The sequence below is a fragment of the Leopardus geoffroyi genome, chromosome D1, assembly GCF_018350155.1.
Source record: "Leopardus geoffroyi isolate Oge1 chromosome D1, O.geoffroyi_Oge1_pat1.0, whole genome shotgun sequence".
Lineage (NCBI taxonomy): Eukaryota > Metazoa > Chordata > Mammalia > Carnivora > Felidae > Leopardus > Leopardus geoffroyi.
The window spans coordinates 66,985,734-66,999,500 of NC_059329.1; the positions used below are offsets into that span (position 1 = coordinate 66,985,734).

General features: G+C 36.4%; 1 protein-coding gene across 5 annotated transcripts in view; it reads right to left on the reverse strand.

The window, feature by feature from the left end:
- The window catches only part of SBF2 (SET binding factor 2), a 482,724-nt gene that overhangs the window by 396,101 nt on the left and 72,856 nt on the right, over positions 1–13,767 (reverse strand). Inside the window, exon 2 of one of the 5 annotated variants that reach the window (XM_045484471.1) lies at positions 8,633–8,789. The exons of the other annotated variants lie outside the window; for them this stretch is intronic. The gene's annotated coding sequence lies outside the window, so the exon portion shown is untranslated. The remainder of the gene's footprint in view (positions 1–8,632; positions 8,790–13,767) is intronic. 5 annotated transcript variants of the gene reach the window in all.

The following is a 13,767-nucleotide window of genomic DNA, read 5'->3' on the forward strand; positions in this document are numbered from 1 at the left end:
GAGACAGCTTGGCAGGATCAAGGTGTGTGTATGTGAAGTGGGGCAGATAAAACTGCAAGGCAGGGAAGGGAGGGAACCTTCCCTTTGGAAGGGAGAGACAAAAGGGAGAGAAAGACAGAGGAGCTGTGAATTGCACTATTGAGTTAGCACAAGAGGAAAACGTCTCTGGACTACAAACTGGGGAACGAGAAATACAGAGAGTGCCAGTTGCTATTTTGCAAACAGCCTTAGAGCTAAAGCTCAGAGATTTCAAAAGTGCGTGACTTTCTCCAGAATGGAGCCACTGCCATGTGTGCCTACTTGGGGGGAGGGAGATGGTAGGCATCTCAGGGCGCACTGAGAGACAACAGTCCCTTCCCTGAGTACTATGGGAACAGGGCTTATTGCCTCCCACCTCAAGGACAAAAGACCTTGCAGGTGCCAGCCAGAGGCCCGTTGTCAGCTGGGCAGAGTGGAGCTACCCCAGAACTGGGTCGCCTGGAGCAGGATACTTTAAGGCATTGAGGTCTGAATCCCAGCCAAGTGCCTGGGAGGCACGGGAGACTATGGGGCAGGACAAGCCTACCATACCCGCTACTCTGTGAGGGCTGCTTGAACACCGTGGTTTGAGACACTGGTCAGGGGAGGAGATATTAGGGTGTGGCCTTTTTTCTGCCCATCACCAACCTGGTAGGGCTTCACAGAATAGGACAGCGGCCCCCAGTGAAGGTGGGACCCACTTACACCAAACCCCACCCCACTGTGCCTGGCAACTGCTTATCTATTAGAGGAGGACTGACACTGAGTGAACCAGATGGCCTCTCCTCCACACCAGCACAGTCAGAAAATCAACAAGGAAACAACAGTTCTGAATGACACTTTGGACCAGATGGACCTAACAGCTATATTCAGAACTTTTCATCCTAAAGCAAAATATACATTCTTCTGGAGTACACATGGAACATTCTCCAAAACAAATTATATACTGGGTCACAAAACAGCCCTCAACAAATATAAAAGGATTGAGATCATACCATGCATACTTTCAGATCACAACGCTATGAAACTTGAAATCAAACACAAGAAAACATTTGGAAAGCCCCCAAATACATGGAGTTAAAGAACATCCTGCTAAAGAATGAATGGGTCAACCAGGAAATTTAAAAAAATTTAAAAAATATATGGAAGCAAATGAAAATGAAACCACGACAGTCCAAACCCTTTGGGATACAGCAAAAGCAGTCCTAAGAGGAAAATACATTGCAATTCAGGCCTATCACAAGAAGCAAGAAAGGTCCCAAATACACAACTTAACCTCACACCTAAAAGAATTAGAAAGGCAGTAGCAAAGAAAGTCCAAAGGCAGTAGAAGAAGAGAAAAAATAAAGATTACAGCAGAATTAAACAATATAGAATCCAAAACAAACAAACAAACAAACAGTAGAACAGATCAATGAATGTAAGAGCTGGTTTTTTGAAAGAATAAACAAATTGATAAACCCCTAGCCAGACTTCTCAAAAAGGAAAGAGAGAGGACCCAATTGATAAAATCACAAATGAAAAAAGAAGAGATCACAACCAATACCATAGAAATACAAACAATTATTAGAGAATACTATGAAAAATTATATGCCAACAAAATGGACAACCTAGAAGAAATGGACAAATTCCTAGAGACATCACACACTACCAAAATTCGAAAGGGAAGAAACAGAAAATTTGAACAGATCCATAACCAGAGAAGAAACTGAATCAGTTATCAAAAATCTCCCAACAAATAGGAGTCCTGGGCTAGATGGCTTCCTAGGGGAATTCTACCAGACATTTAAAGCAAAGTTAATACCTATTCTTCTCAAGCTGTTACAAAAAGTAGAAACAGAAGAAAAGCTTCCAGAATCATTCTATGAAGCCAGCATTATCTTGATTCCCAAACCAGACAAAAGCCCCACTAAAAAGGAGAATTACAGGCCAATATCCCTGATGAACATGGATGCAAAAATTCTCAACAAGATACTAGCAAATCGAATTCAACAGTATATTAAAAGAATTATTCACCATGATCATTCCTGGGCTACCAAGCTGGTTTAATATTCACAATCAATCAATGTGATACACTGCATTAATTGAAGAAAGGAGAAGAACTATATGCTCCTGTCAATAGATGCAGAAAAAGCATTTGACAAAATACAGTATATTTCTTAATAAAAACCCTCAAGAAAGTCTGCATAGAAGGAACATACCTTAACATCATAAAAGCCACCCGTGAAAGGACCACAGTTAATATCATCCTTAATGGGGAAAAACTGAGAGCTTTCCACCTGAGATCAGGAACACAACAGAGATGTCCCCTCTCACCACTGTTGTTTGGCATAGTGTTGGAAGCCCTAGCCTCAGCAATCAGACAACAAAATGAAATAAAAGACACCCAAACTGGCAAAGAAGTCAAACCCTCACTCTTTGCAGATGACATGATACTCTACATGGAAAACCTGAAAGACTCCACCAAAAACCTGCTAGAATTGATACATGAATTCAGCAAAGTCGCAGGATATAAAATCAATGTACAGAAATCGGTTGTGCTCCTATACACCAATAATGAAACAACAGAAAGAGATATCAAGGAATCGATCCCATTTACAACTGTACCAAGAACCATAAAATACCTAGGAATAAATCTAACCAAAGAGGTGAAAAATCTAGACACTGAAAACTATAGAAAGCTTATGAAAGAAATTGAAGAAGACACAAAGAAATGGAAACACATCCCATATTCATGGATTGGAAGAACAAATATTGTTAAAATGTCAATACACCCAAAGCAGTCTACACATTCAATGAAATCCCAATCAAACTAGCACCAACATTCTTCATAGAGCTACGACAATCCTAAAATTTGTATGGAACCACAAAAGACTCCAAATAGCCAAAGTTATCTTGAAAAAGAAAACCAAAGCTGGAGGCATACCATCCCAGACTTTAGCCTGTATTACAAGGCTGTAATCACCAAGACAGTATGATATTGGCACAAAAACAGACACATAGACCAATGGAAGAGAATAGAGAACCCAAAAATGGACCCACAAAAATATTGCCAAATAATCTTCGACAAAGCAAGAAAGAGTATCCAACGGAAAAAAAGGGTCTCTTTAGCAAATGGTGCTGGGAGAACTGGACAGCAACATGCAGAAGAATGAAACTGGACCACTGTCTTATACCATACATAAAAATAAATTCAAAAGAGATAAAAGACCTAAATGTGAGACAGGAAACCATCAAAATCCTAAAGGAGAAACAGGCAGCAACCTCTTCAACCTCAGCCACAGCAACTTCTTCTTGACCTGTCTCCAAAGGCAGACATGTACATATATATGTGTATACACACACACATACACACACACACACACACACACACACACACACACACACACACACACAATGGAATACTACTCTGCAATGAAAAAGAATGAAATCTTGCCATTTCCAGCACCGTGGATGATGGAATTGGAGGGTATTACTAAGTGAAATAAGTCAGTCAGAGAAAGATAGATATCATATGATTCCACTCATATGTGGAATTTGAGAAACTTAACAGAAGACCATAGGAGAAGGGAAGGAAAAATAAGATATAATCAGAGAGGGAGGTAAACCATAAGAGATTCTTGAATATAGAGAACAAGTTGAGCAATGATGGTGGTGGGAGTTTAGGGAATGGGGAAAATGGGTAATGAGCACTGAGGAGGGCACTTGTTGGGATGAGCACTGGATGTTGTATGTAAGTGATGAATCACGAGAATCTACTCCTGAAGCCAAGACTACACTGTATGTTAGCTAACTTGACAATTAAAAAAAATTTTTTTGCTTATACTCAATGGAATCTATCATAATCTATGGAAGGATGAAAGAGTCCTAGCATAACTCTTCTATAGTGTATACATTCCTCCTGTAATAGTTTTCTCTATATTTCCCCTATATTTCTCTATTTGCCCTTCTAGTCTGTGTTTGTATAGGTATTGTGACACAAATGTGCAATATCTCAAGGCAGCCTATCTTATCTTTGGATGATTATCATAGCAGAAGATCTTTCTGAGAAACTGATATATAAAATATTTAATTATGCTATTTATCATAATCAATCTATCACACTCTTTTATTTCAAAAATGACACTAAATATAATACGTGAATTAAAACTGAGAAGATAATTGTGTCTGTTTAAATCTAAGAAGAGTTATTTTTCTCTCTCTTGTCTGGTTCTCTCTATATGTAACTTTTGGTTTTTCAACACAAAATAGATATCTTTAGAAGAATTTGAATAATTTAAAACTCTATCTAAGAATGAAATATGGCCCTTTGTAGCAATGTGGATGGAACTGGAGAGTGTGATGCTAAGTGAAATAAGCCATACAGAGGAAGACAGATACCATATGTTTTCACTCTTACGTGGATCCTGAGAAACTTAACAGAAACCCATGGGGGAGGGGAAGGAAAAAAAAAAAGAGGTTAGAGTGGGAGACAGCCAAAGCATAAGAGACTCTTAAAAACTGAGAACAAACTGAGGGTTGTTGGGGGGTGGGAGGGAGGGGAGTGTAGGTGATGGGCATTAAAGAGGGCATCTTTTGGGATGAGCACTGGGTGTTGTATGGAAACCAATTTGACAATAAATTTCATATATTAAAAATAAAATAAATAAATAAATAAATAAATAAATAAATAAATAAATAAATATTTTGAAATGCCAAAAAAAAAATAAATAAAATAAAATAAAATAAAACAAAACTCTTTCTAAACCCCCAGAAGACAGGAAATGTATTGAGTTTTTAGGTTTACCAGGTTAAATACTGTATCCCAAAGATTCATGTCTACCTGAAACCTGAGGATGAAACCTCATTTGGAAATACAGTCTTAGACGATATAATTAGTTAAGATGAGGTCATACTGGATTAGGGTAGGCCCTAACCCAATGACAAGTGTCCCGGTAATAATAAACGGAGACATAGATAAACACACAGGGAAAACACCATGTGAAGACACAAGCAGAGACTATATAGAGTTGCAGGTGTTAGTCAAAGAATGCGAAGGATTGCAGGCAACCACCAACCTTGCCTACACCTTCATTTCAGTCTTCTCGTCTCAAGAACAGTAAAAGAATAAATTTCTGTTGTTTTAAGGTACCTCTAATTTGTAGTACTTTGTTATAGCACCCCTAGAAAACTGAAACATTCGGTAATAAATACTTCATTATATTAACAGGTATTTGATTTGCTGACATGAAAGAAAACTTGAGAAAAAATCTGTTTTGCTAGAATAGCTACCTGTTGGTCACAGTCAACATTCTGGGATACAGGATAAATTCAGTCCCATTTCTATTTTCAGTCTTTCAAATCTTTGAATAGAGCTAACAAAAATCTTGTCCCCTGCCTCCTTCTCTGTGCCTCTTTCCATTGGCCCAATCTTCTTTATCAACTCTAAATATTTAATTTCCAATTTATCCCATGGATCCCAATTTGATATTATTTTACATGGTTAAGAACATGGATTCAGGGGGCACCTGGATGGCTTAGTCAGTTAAGCATCTAACTCTTGATTTCAGCTCAGGTCATGATCCCAGGGTCATGCGACCAAACCCCACGTTGGGTTCCATGCTGGGCATGGAGCCTGCTTAAGATTCTCTATCTCCCTCTCCCTCTGCCCCTCCCTGTCTCACACATGCTCATATTCTCTCTCTCTCTCTCCCTCTCAAAATAAATAAACTTTAAAAAAAAAAAAGAAAAGAAAAGAACACGGACTCAGGATCTACACTACCTGCATCCTAATCTAGTTCCATATTTACTTGCTATGCGGCCCTGGGAAAATCACATTACCTCTCCGTGCTTCATTTTTCCCCCATCATTAAAAAGTGATACTATTACCTATGTCTTAGAGTTCTTGTGAAAAAAAAAAAAAGAAATTAATAAATATGTAATGTATGTCAACAAGTGTTTGGCAGATGGTAAACACTATATGTAAATGTTGATGATGATGATAACCATGATGATTATAACAAAATGAGTATGTACCAGTTTGTCTGAGTAGTACTCCAAGCTGAATATAATATTTGAGATTGGGCTGATCTAACTGATACATTGTAGAGAATGGCTTCTCTTGATAACTGGACCACTAACAGTGAAGCTTTGTATTGGTCTTCTGGTGACCACAGGACTCTTGATTTATTGAAGTTACTTTTGAATAAAACATGTAAATCTTTTTTTTTAATTTTTTAAACTTATTTATTTATTTGTGGGAGAGGGGGGAGGGTGAGAAAGAGAGGGAAAGAGAATCCCAAGCAGGTTCTGCACCATCAGTGCAGAGCCCGATGTGGGGCACAGACTCACAAACCACGAGATCATGACCTGAGCCAAAATCAAAAGTCAGATACTTAACCAACTGAGCCATCCAGGTGCCCCAAAATACATAAATCTTTTTTTAAAACAATGTTTGATACTAGCACATATCTGTACAAAGGTATTTCAGACTCAAGCTTCATCTCTGTGAAATTTCTTTAGTCAGCACAGCACATTCACTTTCTACATCCTACCTCTATTACCCACTGTCTATCACTTTTTTTGTTTTTGTATTTTAGGATATATTATTATGTCATATCATAAAATATAACTATCATATCATATATATACATATCATAAAATGTGACTATCTTAAGTTAATTTAATGGGTATTAACAAATTCTCAATAAAAACAATTTCAGTAAAAAAACACCAAAAATTGAAAAATGGAAATTATTTGTGTTATACTAAAAAATTGTTCAAGAAGTTTCTTCAGAAAATATTTTCCAAAAAACTTCATTAACATTGGTATAGGTCTGATTAATCTACCTATGGAGTAGGTTTTAATCTACCAACTGGAGTCAAAATTTCTACTTGGAAAACATCTCAGTCAAAACATGCTATATACACATTACTGACATTGGTAACAGTCGTAATGCATTCTATCCCAAAACAATCTGCCTGGAACTTCAGCATTGTGCCACCACCTGTTCTCTCCTTCACTGAGAATATCATCTCAGGGTAAATGACAAAAGCAAAAAGCACAATGCCAGAAAATCAGAAATTCTAACCTTCCAAGTATATATAATTGACTTACTCATCTTTAATAGGGTAGAAGCTAACCAACAGAAACTTAATTTACCTGTTAATAGGTAAAATTAATATGAGGGTCATATTCAACTTGTAGGTCTCAAACTTCCCATCCCTGAATTACAAAATATGCTTTTTAGCAAATGAAAATTGTTAAATATTATTTACTTATTCACCAGAAGACTTGTGTTATAATGCTAAAATAATCAACTAGAAAACTGAAACTCATCAAAATAAGTAGATCTATTTGTGTCAGTAAAGACCAATTTTCAAAGGATAAGGAAAAGGAATACTGTTCATTAACTGAAATGAAAGCATGCAGGAAATCATTCCACAAAAAGCTTTCATATTTGATCCATTTAGTATTTAATCAAAGAAGTCTGTTTATTTCAACTGAAACAAGCCTTTTGTGGTTATTCAAAAATTTAGGTAGGAATGTAATGTGATTTTCTGATTTTTCCAGTATAATCTCCTATTATTCAATAGGTTTATTTAGAACACACAAACTATTTTTTTTCCAGAGTTAAACTTAGCCAAGAGCCCTGGGGCTTTTACAGAAGTGAAAAAGAATGCATTTAAAACTGAACAGAATACATAGAGAACAAAGTATACCATTAAAAATAATAAATCGACAATAGCCACACAACCTCAGTCTCCATTAAACTCAAAATTCATTGATAATATATAAATTCAATGATTTAGAGAATAAATGTCAAGATTAAGAAAAATAGAAGATTTAGTCAGAGAAAGACAAATATCATATGATTTCACTCATATGTGGAATTTAAGATACAAAACAAATGAACATAAGGGAAGGGAAGCAAAAATAATATAAAAACAGGGAGGGCAGGGCGCCCGGGTGGCTCAGTCAGTTGAGCGACCGACTCTGGCTCAGGTCATGATCTCACAGTTTGTGAGTTCGAGCCCCGTGTCAGGCTCTGTGCTGACAGCTCAGAGCCTGGAGCCTGCTTCTGATTCTGTGTCTCCCTCTCTCTCTGCCCCTCCCCCACTCATGCTCTGTCTCTCTCTGTCTCAGAAATAAACATTAAAAAAAAATTTTTTTTAATAAATAAAAACAGGGTGGGGGGGACAAAACATAAGAGATTCTTAAATATAGAGAACAAACTGAGGACTGCTGGAGGGGTTGTGAGTGGGAGTGGGCTAAATGGGCAAGGGGCATTAGGGAGGACACTTGTTGGGATGAGCATTGGGTGTTATATGTAGGAGATGAATCACTGGATTCTATTCCTGAAATCATTATTGCACTATATGCCAACTAACTTGGGTGTAAATTTTAAAAAAATAAAAATCAAAGATAGAAGAGTACAAACTGAAATCAAAACTAAACATATGATTTGCATTTTGTAAAGCTCTTGAGATTGCATCTTCTTACTGAATAAAATGTCTTCTCTAATAGCAATGAATAAAGAACTACAGGCAGTCTGAAATACTGTACAAACTATATGGGTGCAAATCACTATTTTTAAAAGAAAGTATTCTCAAGTCTGTATCTCCAAATACCTACCAAATGTGCCCTCTCACCAGCATCACTCACAATCACCCAAGGAGTTCACACTCTCACCATCTTTCATCTGGATGACAGCAGCAGGCTCATCACCTCCCTGATTCCTGTTTCTCTTCACTCCAACATGTTCAAGCATCTGGCAGTATGGAAATAGGCTCTGCAAAGTCAAAGGTCATCATGCTAACCCTCTTGATCAAAATCATTAAATGATTCTCCCACTGGCTACATAATAAAATTGTCTAAATCACTGATTTAGGGATTTCCACATCATCCAAAATGTGAATAACAAAGACTGAATTAACCCACCAACCTGCAACAACTAAAAACCAGACAAAAATATGTGAAACAATGGTTTTTAGACACTGACATCAGGCAGTAAAGGACACTGAACCCTGAGAGAAAGTAAACAAATTAAGTGGACCCGACAATTGCTATAGCTTATTCCTTAGTGAGCATTTCCAGACTGCAAGAAAGAGGAATTCAAGCAGAGTCCAGGGGTCTCCCTGAGCTGAAGCAATAGAGAGTTGAAAGCCAAGAAAAGACAAGAAGGTTGGAGTTCACAGGGCACAGTACCAAGGAGAAGAGAGACTAACAGGAAGAGAGAAGTCCAGAGATCCATAGAGGACCTCCCTGAGTCTTCCCCTAAATACTTGATTAGTACCACCTGAGGCCAGGGAACAACCCACATAAAAGGAACAGAGAGAGTGATTCTCCAGAGCTCACAAAAGGCAGGAACAATTTGTGTTCTCAACAGCCAAGGGTTGGGAAGTGGGGGGGGGGGGGGGGGGGGTGCAAGTAACCGTCTTAATTCCTTGGGCTTTAGGAAGAAATTTCAGAAGGGTATTACCTCAGTAGTATGGAAAAATTAGTCCTAGACTAAATGCTGTTATGGACCCACCTTAAAAAAAATGAAAAAACAAGACTTAAAACAATCAGCCATTTCCAAGTAATTTAATTACATCTCAGAAAAATTCAAGATTATGTACAAGAACATAAAAATATTCACCACTCAATAGAGTAAAATTCACAATGTCTAACATCTAGCCAAAGACCACCAGGCATGAAAAGAACCAGAAAAATATGAGCCATAATGAAAAGAAAAATCAACCAAAACAAACTTCAAATCAACACAGATGAAATTAGTAGATAAGGACATTCAAAGTTATTATGACTATGGTGCATATTTTTAGGAATAGATATGAAGAATACCCTGGATAAAATTAATAAATTAGACACTACAGAAAAAAAAAGATCAGTGAACAAGTTACAGCAATAGGAACTCTCCAAAATGAAACACAGAGACAGACTGAAAAAAAAATATGAACAGAGCATCAATGAGCTGTGGAATAATTTTCATTGGCCTAATATGCATGTAACAGGAGTCCCCAAAGGAGAAAGGAAATGAAAAAGATTTGAGGTAATAACAGCCTAATTTGATGAAATTTTATTTTTCTAAATTTGATGAAAACTATAAATCCAGTGATCAAAGCTCAACAAACTCCAAATACAATAACAATAATAATAATAATAAATAAAATTATACCAAGGCATGTCATTTAACTTTAAAGTTAAATTACTTTAAAAAGATGTAAAGCAAAAATCTTAAAAACCAAATAAAAAAGACACATTCTATACAGAGTAACAAAAATAAGAATGACAGCAGACTTCTTATAAACAATGCAAGCCAGAAGACAGTAGAATCACATCTTTAAGATACTGAAAGAAGAAAAAAAAAAAATCAACTCAACATTTTAGGCCCTGTGGGGAGATTAATCTCCCCAACCAAGAAACATCAAACATCCTAGCCTGTGAAACACTTTTGCCATGGCAGGCAGCACCAGTATGAACCAGTATGGAGAACCACATAAACCAAAAGACCAAAATAACACTGCAAAAGCTCTGAAAATTAAACTGCCACTAGAATAACAACTCACAAAATTAGACTATGTTCCATGTGCTAAATCTAAATGGAATGACTAATTAAATGGCCAAAATGTCCAGGATATAATTTTTAAAAAATCACCCATCATATAAGGAACCAGGAAAATCAAAACCTGAATGACAAAAGACAATCAACTGATGTCAACACAGACATGAATCAGACACTAGAATATCTAACAAGGATTTTAAAGCACTGTCAAAAAATTCATCAACAATCAATCACAAATTCTCTTGGAATATGAAAAACTAGAAAATATCAGCAAAGAAAGAGAAGTCATAAATCAAAAGGAAATTCTAAAACCAAAAAATTAAATACCCCACCAAAATAAATAAATAATCTTCAAAAAAAAAAAAGCCCTAAATAACCAAAATAAAAATCTCAATGGATGGGGATGGGGTCAATAGTAAACTAGATATTGTACAGGTTAGAATTATTGAAATTTAGGATAAATCAGTAGACTTTACCCAATCTGAACTAGAGAAAATAAACTAAAACATAAAGAACAGAGTCTCAGGGGACCCATGGGACCATAACAAAATATTTAGTGTTCACAACACTGGAGTGTTGGAAGGAGAAGAGAGGGTGGAACTGAAAATGTATTCAGAGATAATAATGGCTGAAACATTCCTAAATCTGGCAAAGCCAACAAAAAATTCAAGGAGATGAGTGAACCTCAAACAGGATAAACTCAAAAGAAAGTTACACCAAGACACCTCATAATTAAACTTCTGGAAACTAAAAAGAAAAAGTTCTTAAAAGAAGCCAGGAGAGAAAGACTACATTGCCACTAGAATAACACCAATAACAATAAAAGAATGACAGCAAATTTTTCACCAGAAATCATGGAGGTCAGAAGGAAGTGGCATAATACTTTTCAAGAGCTGAAAGAAAAAACTGTCAACTATGAATTCAACTTCCAGCAAAACTATCCTTCAGGAATGAAGGGAAAATCCTGATGTTTTCACATAAAAAAAAAAACTAAAACAGTTTGGCACTAGCAGACTTACCCTTAAATATCAGCTAAAGGAAGCTATTCAAAGAGAAAGGAAGGGATAAAAGAAGCAATACTGAGGCATCAGGCTGAAAGAATAATAGAGTAAAAATATAAGTACATGCAGTAAACTGTCATTCTTTTTTTTAATTTTTTTAACATTTTATTCATTTTTGAGAGACAGAAAGCGAGCAGGGGAGGGGCAGAGAGAGAGGGAGACACAGAATCTGAAGTAGGCTCCAGGCTCTGAGCTGTCAGCACAGAGCCCCATGCAGGGCTCAAACCCATGAACCATGAGATCGCCACCTGAGCCGATGTTGGACCCTTAACCGACTGAGCCACCCACGTGTCCCTAGTAAACTGTCATTCTCCTTATGAGTTTCATAAATCATATGATTAAATTAAATTATAACAATTCAATGTTTGAATACTTTCTATAATAATCCCGAATAGTTGTTAATCCTCTGCCTTAAACATCTCTAAGTGAAAACAAAATCACTACTTCCCACATTATTAGAAAGTTCTTTCTTATGTGGAAATAGTTGTTCAAAATCCCAGTCTCCCTAGAACAGTGGTTTTGTTTTTGCTCAGGTCAGTCACCCTCAGATCCAGATCCAACTAACATTTAAGTGCAGTTACTATACATGAGGCATTTAATCCTAACTACCTATGAAATCAAAATACTAATCTCCACTTTACACATAACGAAATAAACTTACATTTCAGGTAATATTTCCAAAGTCACACTGTATAAATGAGTGGCAGACCACAAATGTGAATCCCAGTCATCCTAAATCTAATACTCAAATGCTTCTCAACCAATGGCTGGTGTCCTGATATCAACTGGCTCCAAACCTCTTCTCAGGGCACTATCATCCACTCTGTAGCCTTCTTCTAACAAACGTTGGGATCACTTAAAATTTCTCTGTCCTTGATGCTTACTGCTTGCCTGACAGGGTGGATGAACGGGAACTGCCAGAACCAACTCTTCTTTCAACATAGAACGATGTTGAGCCTAGTATATGACCCTAGTAAATCTATGCAGTTCTAGGGCACTGGCTCTCTTCTGTTCCCTACTAAAAGAACTAGCCTATCCCAGGGTTAGCCCAGAGAAACAATCATTAATATTTTCTGTACTAAATGTAACAAGATAAATATAAGTTCAACCATCTCCCACAAGTAATCCTTCAACTACTGTGTCTTCTCAAAGGTAAATATGTTTTCCATTTCCTTTCTGTGTCAGTCACTCTTTTAAGTCCAAAACACTTTCTTATCTCAAAACACTAGTACATTAAAGATATCAACAGTAATATGAATAAACAGGAAAAAACCCAAAATATAAATATCTTCCCACAATAAATAATCTTAGAAAGTCCTCACAGATATACACCATTAAGTTTTGTTAAAAAAAAAAAAAAAGATTATCAAGAGATCTCAGGCCTGTCTTAGCTTTATCTCTAACTAGAAACCTTAAGCAAATTCTCTAATTTCTCTGAACCTTGGTCTACCACCAAAAAATGATCTTAGGTCTCTTCTGGCTCTAAAATTCTATCCATGATGAACAAATATCAGAAAATGTGAAATATACACATGTTACCACTAGAGGGCATAAAACCATGCTTGTAGACAAAAAAGTCTCTTCCAGATAGAGTACCTTCCTAGGAAAACTATACTCATTTCAACTATATGAATTTAAACTAAACCTCAATAATTTGTCTTATGGCAAAGAACTCCAGGCTACTGCCTATTGTTATTTTGTATGATATAGAATAAAAGACCTTTCTGCACTGGCTAAAGTTATCTTAAACCAAACTCAAGATTACAAAGACATGCTTATTTTGTAATACTGAGAAAACAGCAACCTGGCAAATGAAAGAGAGGTAGAAGAAGAAAGAACTTCTTTCTTCTGTAGAGGGAAATAGGGGGAAGAGAAAAAGAAGCAACTTTTAAAAAAAATTCTGCAGTATAATTGTATATCTGTGCCTTTCAAAGTATTTTAGAAATGTATTACCATTATATACAGAGTATTTAGCCTCTGTTCATAGTACAGCAGAAAAAAATACTCCCACATGAGAATTCCAAATTTCTTAGAAACAGCTTAACAACACATATTAGTTAGCAGAATCTAAAACATATTAACCCTTTTAGAATGAAAAGAGAATAGCAAATTTAACACAATTCTTCTCTACCATGACTTGCTGT